Source organism: Macaca fascicularis, chromosome 2 (genome assembly GCF_037993035.2).
Source record: "Macaca fascicularis isolate 582-1 chromosome 2, T2T-MFA8v1.1".
Lineage (NCBI taxonomy): Eukaryota > Metazoa > Chordata > Mammalia > Primates > Cercopithecidae > Macaca > Macaca fascicularis.
Window position 1 is genome coordinate 82,147,641 of NC_088376.1, and position 13,533 is coordinate 82,161,173.

A 13,533-nucleotide genomic window follows, 5' to 3' on the forward strand; every position below is an offset into this window, starting at 1 on the left:
TCTAGGAATCCAGAGTGTACACATACAGCATATCTCAAGGAGCCACTTTTCAAGTGCTCAATAGGCGCATGTGGCTACCATACTGGAGAGTACAGATTTTCTAAACACTGCAAAGGGCTTTCACGGTGGCCGGACATTAATATTATTTCTGACTATGCCTAGGGGATGACAAATCCGAGCAAACAGTAAGTCTTCTTGAGTTTTTTGCAGGACACTGGACCCTCTCCCTCTCCCTCTCCCTTCTTCTTCTTCCTCTAGAAAGCCAGCTGATTATCGCTTTGGGGGCAGGTGACTCAGAAGCTCTTGGTGGGACGGGTCCGCATCCTCTTCACCATCACAGGCTTCTGGCTGCGCAGGATGGCGCTGGCCTTGCTGATGGCAGTCATGGCAGGTCAGGACGGTACTTGCTCTTGCAGATCATGTGTCTGATGCTGCTGAGCTTGGCGCGAGCGTTCTTATTGATAACGGTCGGCACACAGGGGGCCGCAGGCGTCCGCTGGCCGCATCTCCGCCCATGACCACCAGAACACCTTGCCATTGGCTGCCGGCGCCACGCCCACAGTCTTGCAGCGAATCAGGTCGTTGTAGCGGAAGGAGTTGCGGGCCTTCAAGTTATTGGGCTCGGTGCTGTAGGTCTGCTTATTCCTCTTGATCAGGAAACCGGGGCAGTTCAGCACGACCATCCATTGCAGATGCGCAGACATGGCGGCGGCTCCTCGCGCAGTGAAGGCCGGAGACCAAAGGAGCTGGATCCTCTTCTTGCTTGTTCCTATCCCAACCTCAACAAAATAAGGCGACTATATTTTTTTAAATGGTAGTTCATTCATTCATTAACCTTTCCAACCTTGATTTAACTTGAGTACAGCTTTCAATAAATCATGACACAACAGTTCCAGATGCCACCCCTCAAGATGTTCAGAGGCACATACGTAACCTCTGTAAGCCCTGAGCTCCTGCTTACCCTGCCAGATGAAGCCTTGACACCTCTTTCCATGGCAAGCTTGGAGCCTCCTGCTCTGACTCTGCTGGTGGTGACCTCAGATTGCCTCCTAGGTCCTCCTGAGTGAGCCAGCATCATCTGCTCCTCTACCACCCCAGGACTGGGGAAAGGGATGGAGGCTGAGAACAATTAGCGACCTGTCTGAGGCCAGGCAGAAATTTGTCACCACTGATGGAACACAAGCTGGCAGGCCCTGGGTGGCCTCTTTAAAATGCTCTGCAGTGCAAGCATTGCACACTCCTGGCAGTTTTGTAAGGGGAGTGTCCAGGACAATAATAAAGAAATTCTTACCGTGCTTCTTGTGAATCACATGCTGTTTTTAGTGCTTTACTTAACTGACAAAATCCTCACCGCAGCCTACTGAGGCTGCTGGTCTTATTAATCTCACTTTACAGATGAGGAAACTGAGATCTGGAGAAGTACATGGCTTGCGTAAGGTCACAGAGATATAAGAGGCAAAGAGGAGTCAAACCCAGAGTCTGAGTGCCCCGTTGTGCCACAGTGAACCCTTCAGACTTAGGTTGGGCCACCAGCCTTTACTTCTCAGCGAGAAATGTAGGCTCCAGGAGGACACAGTTTCTGTGCTTTTGTTCTCTGCTTTGTCCTTACCACCTAGAACCTATTGGTTGACTGGCTGCCACCTCCTTGCTGCTAGTGGTGTCCAATCTTAGCTCTAGACCACAACTCAGGCTGATGGTTGTTCCACTGGGCACTTGTTGTCCTGCGTATGATCTGACTTTGACTTCATGCCTTGCCTACTGGTTGCACATGATTTTTGGCCTCTATGTAAGTGACCTGAGACCTGCCCCAAGAGAGGCGTTCAGTTGCTTGAGGCAACTCAGGCTCAAAGCAGATCTGATCTTGGCATAAGCACATTGAGTCTTATTTCCCTACCCTCTGAATGATGAGACTGGATCAGGTGAGGCTGGAGTATCAATGTTTCCACCCCTTTGCTCCTGGAAGGTTGGGATTGGGGGATGGAAGATGGGGATAGGGTACAGACTGATGGTACAAGGATTTCTGTGTGCAAGAAAATGTACTCCATGCCATCCTTTATGGGTGGTTACATGGAGGAGTGCCTGGCACCAGTTACCCATCCAAAGACATTTACAGTCTAGCCTGGATGTAGCAGGTTCCCAGTTGCCCTCCTCCTCCCACCCCTGGCTCTAGCCCAGGCCAGCCTGACTCCAGGCTCCACGCTGTTTCCACACTGGCTGTTGGTGCAGGCCCACCTGAGGAGAAATCACCCTGGCTCCCTTTCCACTCCCCTAACATCTTGCTTTCTGCATCTTAAGACCTCCTGATCTTCCTTCATCTGAATAACCACAAAGGGCCCCTTGAATGGTGGAGAGTCTCAAAAGGCACAGTCTCAGGAGGGCTCTGGAGAGCACAGGGGCCCTTCTTATCGAGAACCTGCAGACTAGCTGTTCCACTTTTCCCCCTGTGCAGGCTTGGGTTCCCATCTCAGGATGTGCACAGGCCCCAGGTCTGGGGCCCTCACACTTTGTATCCTGCCTTCAGTGGGAATAAGGAATCCCAGGTGAGGAGGCCTGCCACTTTGTGGGGAGAGGCTGGAGAGCTGGGTTGGGTGGAACACAGGGCCAGCTAAACCCAAGTCTATGGGCAGGTTTCTTCCTTGAACCTGTTATCCTTTGATTCTCATATGAGGATGTTCCCATGATACCACAGGGCACTGACCAGTTCTTTCTCTCATGCACATACATGTGTGCACATGCCCAGATACACACACACACACACACACACACACACACTCACTCCACCAAGCCCCAGATCTGAGGTCTTCCAAAAGGGCATGAGGGCAAACCTCTCAGAGGATTTAATGTCATGCTTCCAAATGCGCTCAAACAAAGTCATCTATCTCGAAACTCTATTTCTCCCAGAGGCTGTTATTCTTTAACTCCCTCAAAATAGGGGTCAGTGACTCTAAATGCAGAGTGACAGTTAACCAACTGTGTAACATCAGCCTTAAGGTTCAAAGGCCTTAATGGAAAAGCCAACTTTTACCCCAAGCATTAGCAGACCAGATGTGGTTTGCAGAACCTTCTGGAGCTTTAAACAGTCGGATGCTATCTGTCCCTTCCGGGGGCACCCTGGTCAGTCAGGATGCAGACTTCAGACAGGGAGCCTCTCTCACCACAGCCTGATGGCTCATCTTCCAAAGGGCTTCCGTGCTTTCATTCTTTGCCAGCAAACACAACTGAAATCAGGAGCTCTGGATGCATCCTGGACAAGGGAGACACAACGCAAATCCCTTTAACAGATTGTGGACATGGTGAGCTAGACATGGAGACAGGCCCAGAGCACAGAGAGAGCTGGGATGAAGAATGTCTACCACAACCCAGGGGAGGCCTGGGTTTCAAGAGCAGGTAACCCCAGGCCAAGTCTTGAGGGGTGAGTAGGAGTTAGTCAGAGAATCCCTGGCAGAAAAGACAGCCAAGTGTGCAGGTGTGGTCAGCATTGCTGGAGGGTCAGCTAGGACACCCTCGGCAGAGACAAGTTGCAGCCCCCAGGTAGCCGTCATGGAAAGCTTTGTGTGCTGTGGCAGGGAGCTTGCACTTCATCCTGAAGGCAATGAAGCTGCAGGAGAGCATTGTAACTAAGGCAGTAACACAGACAATCGTAATAGCTAACATTTGGAAAATGAATACTTTTTAGATGTCACGTATTGTTCTAAGTGCTTTGCATGTATTTGTTAACTTATTTAATCCTTTGCAGCAGCCATATAGAACAATACTGATATTATTCCCATGTGACAGCTGAGGAAACTGAGGCATGGAGTGCCCACAGAGTCATCTAACTCCTAAGTTGTGGAGCTGGTATTCGAACCTAGGAAGTTTGATTCTTGAGCTCACTCTTTCAGTCACTCTGCTATTATTTATAATTTTGTAGCCATCTCTGTCCAAAAGGGATTTTAGGTGATTTATAATATAACATAGTGCACAGCAAGCAAACTAAAAATAACATTCAAAATGAAAGAGAGAACAGAAACAGAAAAGCAAGGAGACATTTATGGCAAGAATTCAAGATGGGAAATCACTGAACTTGAGCGCTAGTTTGTATCGATTTTTTTGACAAAAAAGTGTGAAATTGTCAAGTTACAATCCAACTGCTCTTTGTGTGTTTATCAGGAGACACATGCTGCTTCTGCATACTGAATTCTAGAAGGAAATTTGTTGTCTAGTCCCTGATATGAACTGTGACGTAATGCATAAGATGTATTAGCTTCCTAGGGCTACTATAACAATTGACAGCAAATTTGGTAGTTTAAAACAACAAAAATTTATTTTTTCACATTTCTGGAGGTCAGAGGTCCAAAATCAAGGTGTTGTCAGGGTTGGTTCCTTCTGGGGGCTGTGAGGGAGACTCCATTCCATGCCTCTCTCTCAGCTCTTAGTGGCTGCAGGCAATCCTTGGCGTTCCCTGGGTTGCATCACTTCAATTTCAGCCTCTATCTTCATATAGCTTTCTCTTCTGTGTCTTTGTGTCTCAAAACTCCCTCTGCTTCCTCTTATAAGGACATCAGTCATTGGATCAAGGGCCCAGCCTAAATCCAAGATGATCTCATCTTGAGATCTTTAGTTTAATTCCATTTGCCAAGACCTCATTTCCAGTAAATAAAGTCACATTCATAGGTACCAGGGGTTAGGACTTGGATGTAACATTTTTGCATGCCACTGTTCAACACACTCTGCAAATCATTTAATAGCAATTCTGCAAAAAATAATTAGAAGGGGTTCTTTTATGGCTGTGTCTCACAGTGATAAAGCCAAGGGTAGAGTTTTGTTTTGATTGCAATTTAGCTCACTTGAGATGGGTAGTTCCATCTAGTTTGGAGGCGTTTGCCTGTCCTCCAGAAAGGGCTCCTGAATTGAATGTCTTGTCAGCTATGTATCTTTGGTGGACAGAACTTCACTTGGAATCAGGTGATTCACAGGACTCCTGGTATGAAGCAGAGTTTTTGTCTCAGACCCATTGATGGGAGGCTGCCTAATCTAGTACAGAAGTCCCTAACTTGGGCACAACTGAGAATCACCAGGGGAGATTTTGCAAAAACACATGCCACAGTTGCACACAAGGCAAATGAAGCTGACTCTTTGACCTCTATTGTCCCTTCCCCTATATTGACTTTCTAATGGGAATCTCCATTTGTGATGGGGTGGTTGGGATCACCTGTAACAGGCTGTTGCTGGTTTCCTTTCACTCTAGTGGCATGGGGAGGGTGAGAGGGGGGCACGTGATCTGTCACAGTAGGAGTGGCCTTGAGATTCTATTTGGATTTGCTTTCATGGCTCCTTTCCAAAAAAGAACACATTTGTTCCTCTCTGAACTTTAATATCTTCATCTGTAAAGGGGAGTAAGCCAATTTATTTATTTATTTATTTTTTTTGAGACAGGATCTTGCTCTTTTGCCCAAGCTGGTGTGCAGTGGTGCTATCTTCACTCACTGCGGCCCTGACCTCCTCGGCTCAAGAGATTCTCTCACCTCAGCCTCCTGAGTAGCAGGGACTACAGGCATGCACTACCATACCAGGCTAATTTTTATAGAGATGGGGTTTTGCCATGTTGCCCAGGCTGATCTTGAACTCCTGAGCTCAAGTGATCAACCTGCCTCAGTCTCTCAAAATGCTGGGGTTACAGGCATGAACCACTGTGCCCAGCCTGGGCAAGGCAATTTAACTCATAGAATTGTTATAAAGATTAAATGACACGTCATATGTAAAACACTCCACACAGTATCTGACGGATGTGGAGGAAGAGAGAACTGTACTAAGGGCATTGCTGTTTGTTCCAGACCATTGGTGTGCCAGGGATTTCTGGTAATGACCACTCTTCAGTGGAGGAGAACAAGAAATAAACAACCACTCTGGCTCCTCTCTCCAGAACTGATGGAGAAAAGCCCTGACCACCTGGCCTTCTCTTCTCTTCTTGACAAAGTTATCGATTTCACCTTTGTTCTTCAGTAATCACTGTTCTCCAGGAGAAAAAGCTGTTTGTTTAATGAGACTCCTATGTCCTGCTGGAACAGTGAATATTGAGAAGGGGGCCTTAGGAAGCTCTGGTGAAAACCCAGGGCTCCTAATTCAGCCAGGTCCTCAGCTCACCCAAAGACCAGGCATGCACTTCAGAACAAATCACCTGAAACCTGCATATTTCAATAATTTAATAGGACAGATTTCCCAGGGGTATTTTGAGGGCAGTAGCTCATTTTCAAGCAAGAATTTTCCCAGAAGTAACAACCATATCTTTACACTGGGCCTCTCTTAGTCGAAGTTCATTATGGAAACAGCAATTCTTCTAAAATATTATCTACCCAAGGACTGGCATGCAAAGTCCTCCAGGATCTAGTCCCGGCCTACTTTCCAGATGAAACTATTGTCTACTGAACCTTCTATGCTGTAGCCATGTGTCTTCTTGGGCTGCCATCACAAAATACTTAGACTGGGTGGCTTAAGCAACAGAAGTTTATTTTCTCTCAGTTCCGGAGGCTAAAACCCTAAGATGAAAGTGCCAGTTTCTGGTGAGGGCTCCGTTTTTCGCTTGTAGGCAGCCACACTGTGTCCTCACAAGGCCTTTCCTTTATTATAGTTCTCTGGTGTCTCTTCTCAGTAGGACACTAATCCTGTTAAATCAGGGCCCCACCTTTATGACCTCATTTAGTCTTAACTACTTCCTTCCTTACTCTTATTACAGCCACAAATGGGGGGTTAGTCTTTCAACAGACGAATACAACATTCCTTCCATAACACCAGGCTGCGGGTCCTCACGCAAGACGTGGGCTCTTCTACTGCCAGGGCTTGGCTCCACTCATTTCCGTGACCTGGAATGGCTTTTGCCCCGTGAATTCATATTCCAACTCTCTCTGCTACGGATGCCATCTCCTCCACAAAACATTCTCGATCTCCTTCCCCATTCCTCCCCCAGTTGGAAGCGGAAGTTCTCCTGGGTTGTTTCGGGTTTACATAGGATTTCTTTTCTCTATTTCTCTCCTCGTATTCTTGTCCTGGCCCACTCTCTAGACTGTGGCTTTCAGTCCCGGCTGTGCAGAGTTGTTTTAGAGATTTTAAAAGTTCCAATGCTAAGCCCAATTCCAGACCTCCTGAAGAAGAATCTCTGATGATGGGGCCCAGGATCACATGTCTTAAGGATGGGACTGTATTAATACGTGGCAATGAGTGGGTGAAAGCAACTGCACTAGCAGCAAACTCTGCTGGAATGTCATCCTTGCAGAGAAAACATGGTGCCTTTCTGTGCTTGGTATTATTTCTTAGCTCTTTGCTGACATCGTCTTTAGTGGGACATTGCCTAGACCACCTGTCCACCAGGGTTCTGGGTGCAAGTTTGGCTCTGCCAATGAGATGCACTGTGTGCTCATCTCCATTTTGTGGACCCTGGGGGAGAGCAGGCAAACTTAACGATAGGTTATCAGAGAGAAATAAGAAATGCTATTTATTGAACTCCAGTGAAGTGCTGGATATTGTGCTAGATGCTTTCCAATACTTTATTTTGTTGGGGTGGTAAAATATACATAACATAAAATTCACCATTTTAACAACTTTAAATTGTACAATTAAGTGGCATTTAGGACGTTGACAATGTCGTACATTTATTACCACTATCTAGTTTAAAAACATTTGCTTCATCTCAAAAGCAAATCCGGTACCTAGTAAGAAGTCACTTCCCTCTACTCCCAGCCCCTGGCAGTCCCTAATCTGCTTTCTGTCTTGATGGATTTGCCTATTCTTGTCATTTTATATAAATAGTAATATACACTATGTAGTGTTTTATGTCTGGCTTCTTAACATAATATTTTCAAGGTTCATCCATGTTGTAGCATGAGCTGGCACTTCATTCCTTTTAAAATGAAAGAATATTTCATTTTATGGATACATCACATTTTGTTAATTCATTTATTGGTTGATAGACATTTGGGTTGTTTCCACCTATTGGCTATTGTGAATGGTGCTGCTATGAGTATTTGTGTGTAAGCTTTTGTTTGAATATCTTTTTCTCAGTTCTTTTTTTTACGTACTTTTAAAAGCAGATCTTATTTGACAAAGAAATTAGAACTTGCTGATGAATGGATGAAGAAAATGTGTTATATATACACCATGGAATACTACTCAGCTATAAAAAGAAATGAAATCATGTCTCTTTCAGCAACTTGGATGAAGCTTGAGGCCATTATTCCAAATGAAGTAACTCAGGAATGGAAAACCAAATATTGTATGTTCTCACTCATAAGTGGGAGCTAAGCTATGAGGACACAAAGGCATAAGAGTGATATAATGGACTTTAGGGACTCAGGAGGAGAAGCCTGGAGGGGGTGGAGGGATAAAAGACTACATATTGGGTACAGTGTACACTGCTTGGGTGACAGGTGCACTAAAATCTCAGACACAGACATCACCACTAAAAAATCTTATCCACATAACCAAAAACTGCCTGTACCCCAAAAAGCATTGAAATAAATAAAAGAAATTAGGTCTTGGAGATTGTGTTTGTTTTGGTTATATAGCTGCTATATGACAGAGTTGGAATGTGAATGAGGTTTCTGACTCCAGATTCTCGGCTCTCTCCACCACACTATAAGCTGCTTTCGCGAAGTCAGACCTCAGTTGTCTCCTATGGTAACTTTGAAATTATGCTTTCTTATTTTCTGTTCTCAACATTGAAGAACTCCTTTTTGGCACCCAAGGCATTTTATGTTTAACATGAGCTTGTTCTCTCTTTGACTTCCTTTCTGTTCCAGAGGAGTAGCCAGCCTTGAATGTATCAGGTAAGGAGATTTGTATGAATAGCTCCTTGAATACTTTATTATTTTAAAATGCCCACGGCATGGTTATCCTTAAAAATGTGCAAATATGCACCCCAAATAGCCATTATGATAGATAGTACCTCCTTTATCATGATCAATGTGCCTTTTCCCCCTAGAATCAAATCTTTATTATGCTTATCATGGTGGATATAGAATTTATAGGTCTTCATTTTATAATGAGTCAAGCATTAATGACAAAACAGAAAATGTTGGAGTTCCTGTCATCTTGAGACTTGAGAAAAATGTTCAAAAAATTATGGGAAAAGGAAGAAGATATTAAACCTCTCAAGAAAGAGCCATGTGAAATGGTTGTCGAAGGGCCTAATGGTAACCGGATGCAAAGAGAAAAAACAGGGGCCCTGCTGAAGAGTAACCTGATGAGGACCAGCAAGCTTGGGCTTTCCTACAGCATGGCAGCCTTAGACTTCTCACATGGCAGCTCAGTGTCCCAAGTTGAGTATTTCAAGACAGAGAGTCTGGCAGAAGCTGTATCACATTTTGTGACTTGGCCTTGGAAGGTCACATAATGTCACATCCCCCATGCTCTATTAGTCAAGGCAGTCAAAGGCCTGGTCATATTTAAGCAGAGGGAATGTCTGACTTCCCTCCATGTCTTGATGGGGATGTGGCAAGGTTCTTCTGCAAGAGCATGTGGGTTGATATTGTTAAAACCATTTTTGGAAAATGCAACCTGTCATATAACTAAGGTGTTTTTTTAAATTTACATGTTCTGTTTTTCTCGCTTGCTTCCTCAAGATCCTCCACACTATAGTAAGAATGATGGTGGGAAACCTCAATGGAGGGAGAGAGAGGACAGAGAAGTACCATCAGTGCAAACCCTAATTATAAGGGCATAGAGTCAGAATGTTTATTCGTTCATTCATTCTTTCAACAAATACTGAATACTGAGTGCCTACTATGTGCCAGATACTGTTATCAGACACTTTAAGAAGCACATCAGTGATCAAAACAGACACAGATTATTGCCCTCATGTGGTCTCCATTCTAGTAGAACAGTTATCAACCATGCTCTATGTGCCAGGCTCTGTTCTCAGCACTTTACGCATGTGATCTTATTTAATCCCCTCAGCAAGTCTATGAAGTAGGTAACAATTAAATCCCCATTTTTACTTGAGCACAGAGAGGATGAGTCACTTGCTCAAGGTCACACAGCTATCAGGAGGCAGAGTTGTGATGTACATCCAGGTGATTTTTCTGGCTCCAGTCTCTACTCTCTATGCCATGCTGCCTCTGGATCTGGAAGGGAGCTTGTAGGTCATTTAGTTCACCCTCATTCCACAATGTTGACTCAGAGGTACCAGGTGATGAGAGGACTTGCCCACAATTAAACAGCTGGTTAACATCTGGACTGGAACTAGAATCTTATCTTTCAGAACATGACTCATATCACTGTGCCCTTAGATTATTTGGGCAGATAATTCTGTGAAGGTTGGGGGCTTGGCCACGTCCTCATGTTTCCCCACCTTGAATGATAGTTCCTTGGGGACAAAGATGGCTTTTGCTACCGTTTTTTGATAGTCCTTCTTCTGTCCTCCATGGGTGGGATGAAGATGCCCGGCTCAAGTTTACAAGCGGTGTTTTCCAGCTCCGCACAGCTCTTCCTTATCTGAAGGTGCATCTCCCTTCCTCCTGATCATCTGTGGGACAAATGCTCCACGTGCTTTTGGGGGCCATCACCACTCTGGTCAGTTTTCTCTCTCCTCTGTCATCAGTGAGCTCAGGTGCACAGCAGTAAGGGGAAAGAGTACATGGCGGTGCCTAAAGGGTTAGTAAGAGAGAGAGACCAGACCGCACAGTCATTCCCTCTCTAGCAGCCATCTCTGCATGAGAAGCGTTGGAGGGACAGCACCACAGGGATAGTGCTCTGTGCACCTCTCATGTCCCAGTTAGAACCATCACAGTCACCAGTGCCTCTAAACTGCAAGGAACCCACTAGGCAAAGAGAGCAGATTGGGGCGGAATTGTCCCATCATGGGAGCTGGAGATTGGGCTGTAGAATTTCAGACTGGAAGTTAGACTTTGGCAGGCATCCTTCTCAGATTTTCCAGAACAGTTTCAATTTTATGCAACATAATTTTTTAAATAAAGATGACTCATTAAAGAAACTGTGATTTAATTTTTATGTCTTTGATAGGACTTCTTATTTAAATAAAGTCACTAATCAATAACACAAAAATCTTTCTCAGCACCAAGAGTAGTCATTTGATTGGACATGCATTCTCCTTATTTATAGATCATCTTGACTATAAAGGAGCCAAAGAATAAGTTGCCAAGGATCAGCAAAATACTTGGGGGATTGAAATCACATACTTCCCTTGACTGAAAGAGGGTTATCATCTAGGTTATACAGGCCTGTGCACTGCACCAATGCACCAGGCTGCAACTGCAAGGAGTCTGTATTTGTACTGCAGACATTATTGAGCTGTATGTTGAATACATCAGTTTTATGACAGATGGGCAGATTTGTTCTAGTGTAATCAATATACAACATGAAGACAATTTCGAACAGCATGAAGCAATGTGTCTTGAGGAAGGAGTGCCTGTTCTAATTTACACAATGGTGTCCTATAAACCACTGGTGGCCTAGATTGAATAGCCAGTTCTATAAAACTCATGGGCCTGGGATTGCGAAGCCAAGATGCAGAGCAATAAGAGGAAAGTGGAGCAGTTACTTGCAAGACCAAGGTTAACCTGAAAGTGTATAAGGTAACACATTATTGGCTATACATTAGAATCTCTTGGGGAGATTTGAAAAATACTAATGCCTGGGTCTCACGCCTAGGGATTCTTATTTAACTGGTCTGGGATACAGCCTGGGGTTGAGGTATTGAGGTTATTCATGTAACTCTAATAAACAGCCAAGGTTGAGAACCACTATATTTTTTGTTGGATGGATGACAGATGATAGATGGATGGGTGGATGACTAGATGCATGGGGTGCATAGATACATGAATAAATGAATGGACTAAGGAATTGGGCATAGAGTCATGGCTTGACATGTTTTCATGATCTGGTATCTGCTTGTCTCCTCTCTGAGAGACACATTCTCTCTCATTATGTCTCAATTCCTTGCACTCCACGCTCCAGTCATACTGAATTTCAATCAGTTTTTCTAATGTGGTGACTCTCTTGCAACGCTGGCCCTTACCTTCTCTGTTCTCATTGATTAGAAGTGTTTCCTTTTTCTGTTTGCCTCGCTAACTTTTACTCAGATTTCAGGCCTCTACATAAAATTTCAGGTAATTTAGTCCTGGAAGACTTCCTGCACTCCTCTAGACCCTGGTTTAGATCCTGCCATCCATGTTCCTGTGGCCTCCTGTCCTTTCCTGACAGAGCACCTATCACTTGTCTGGACTCACAGGAGAGGAAAAGGAAAAACCCACCTGGGCTCACAGGAGAGGAAAAGGAAAAACCCAGTGATTCATTTCTCGTGGTCCTATGCTACATGGCCTCATGCTGATTCAAGCATTTGAGGACAAAAACCTACTTTGACAAAATCTATGTATCATTCATTGATGGTTCAATAAAAACATCATGCCTTTGGAGGATGCCCCTCTCTCCTTATCTTCCTGTCCTGCAGTTATTGTTTAAATCAGCCATGTGTCAATCCACCGAGTTCTTACTGAGAGTAGCTTTCTCTATGTCCACTATGTCCACTCAGATCAGGAGCAGAGAATCTTGACAACAGGGGCCAGAAAGGACATTAGGGATATTCTTGTCAGAGTCTGCATTGTATCGAGGAACATATGGATATTTACCTGGAAACAATGACTTGCCCAGGGTCACACAGCAGCAAAACAAGGGCTGAAACCCAAGTTTCTTGGCTCCAAGACTAGTCTGCCCCCATATTCAAGTTCTCTTTAGAAAATTCTCAAAATTCTAGAGCTTAGTCCCTTCTCCTGGCCCTTCCAAAGCCATGACAATTCTAAGTGAGTGAAGCCCTGCATTAAAGTCAGTAATGAAGATGCCTGGGGACAAAGATGGCTTTCACTACTGTTTTTTCACTAGATGTGAGCATTTGGCAAGACAGCAATGTATCACATCCAAGACATCACCATTATTACGGGAATAGTTAACCCATGAGCAGCTCTTAAAGATAAGACATGTCTGTGAGAGGTGGGCTGCAGAAAACCCTTTGGGAAATTTGCTCTGGAAATTCAGAGTTGGAAATTTGTCTCCAAGGACATTCTAACGAAATGGTGACAGGGTAAGGGGAAATCAGGGGCCAAGAGAACAAGGCTACCACACTGGGAGTTTTCTCTACACCCAGACTGAGAAAAGGGCTTTTGATTTTGACCCAAACATTGAACTGCCTCTTTGTCCATGGGGGAATTGTAGGAAGCACATGAAAACACTAGCGCAAGGCTTTCAAACTTACCCACAGATACATTTTATCTGAGATGCCTGGTGGTTTTTAGAATATATAAGCCACTACATAAAAGTTAAGAGATTCCACATGAAATAGGAAGATAAACAACACGGAGCCCTCATTTCCATGAGGCATCGGTAGAAGAGAGGGGAACAGTGGCTGCCCCTTGGGACAAGGCCTGAGCTTCCCATGCCCCCAGGGGCCCTGCGGCTCACTCATGGCACTGCCTGGGTCCTGTGGACCTGTGGCGTGTGACCTGGACTCTGCAGGAGCCTCCCACCTGTCTTGCTTATAGTTGGCGTGGC

The 13,533-nt window shown here is 44.8% G+C and overlaps 1 pseudogene; it reads right to left on the minus strand.

Annotated features, from left to right (window-relative positions):
• Nucleotides 1-293: 293 nt before the first annotated feature.
• On the minus strand, nt 294-705 carry LOC123571730 (large ribosomal subunit protein eL28 pseudogene; annotated as a pseudogene).
• Nucleotides 706-13,533: the final 12,828 nt, after the last annotated feature.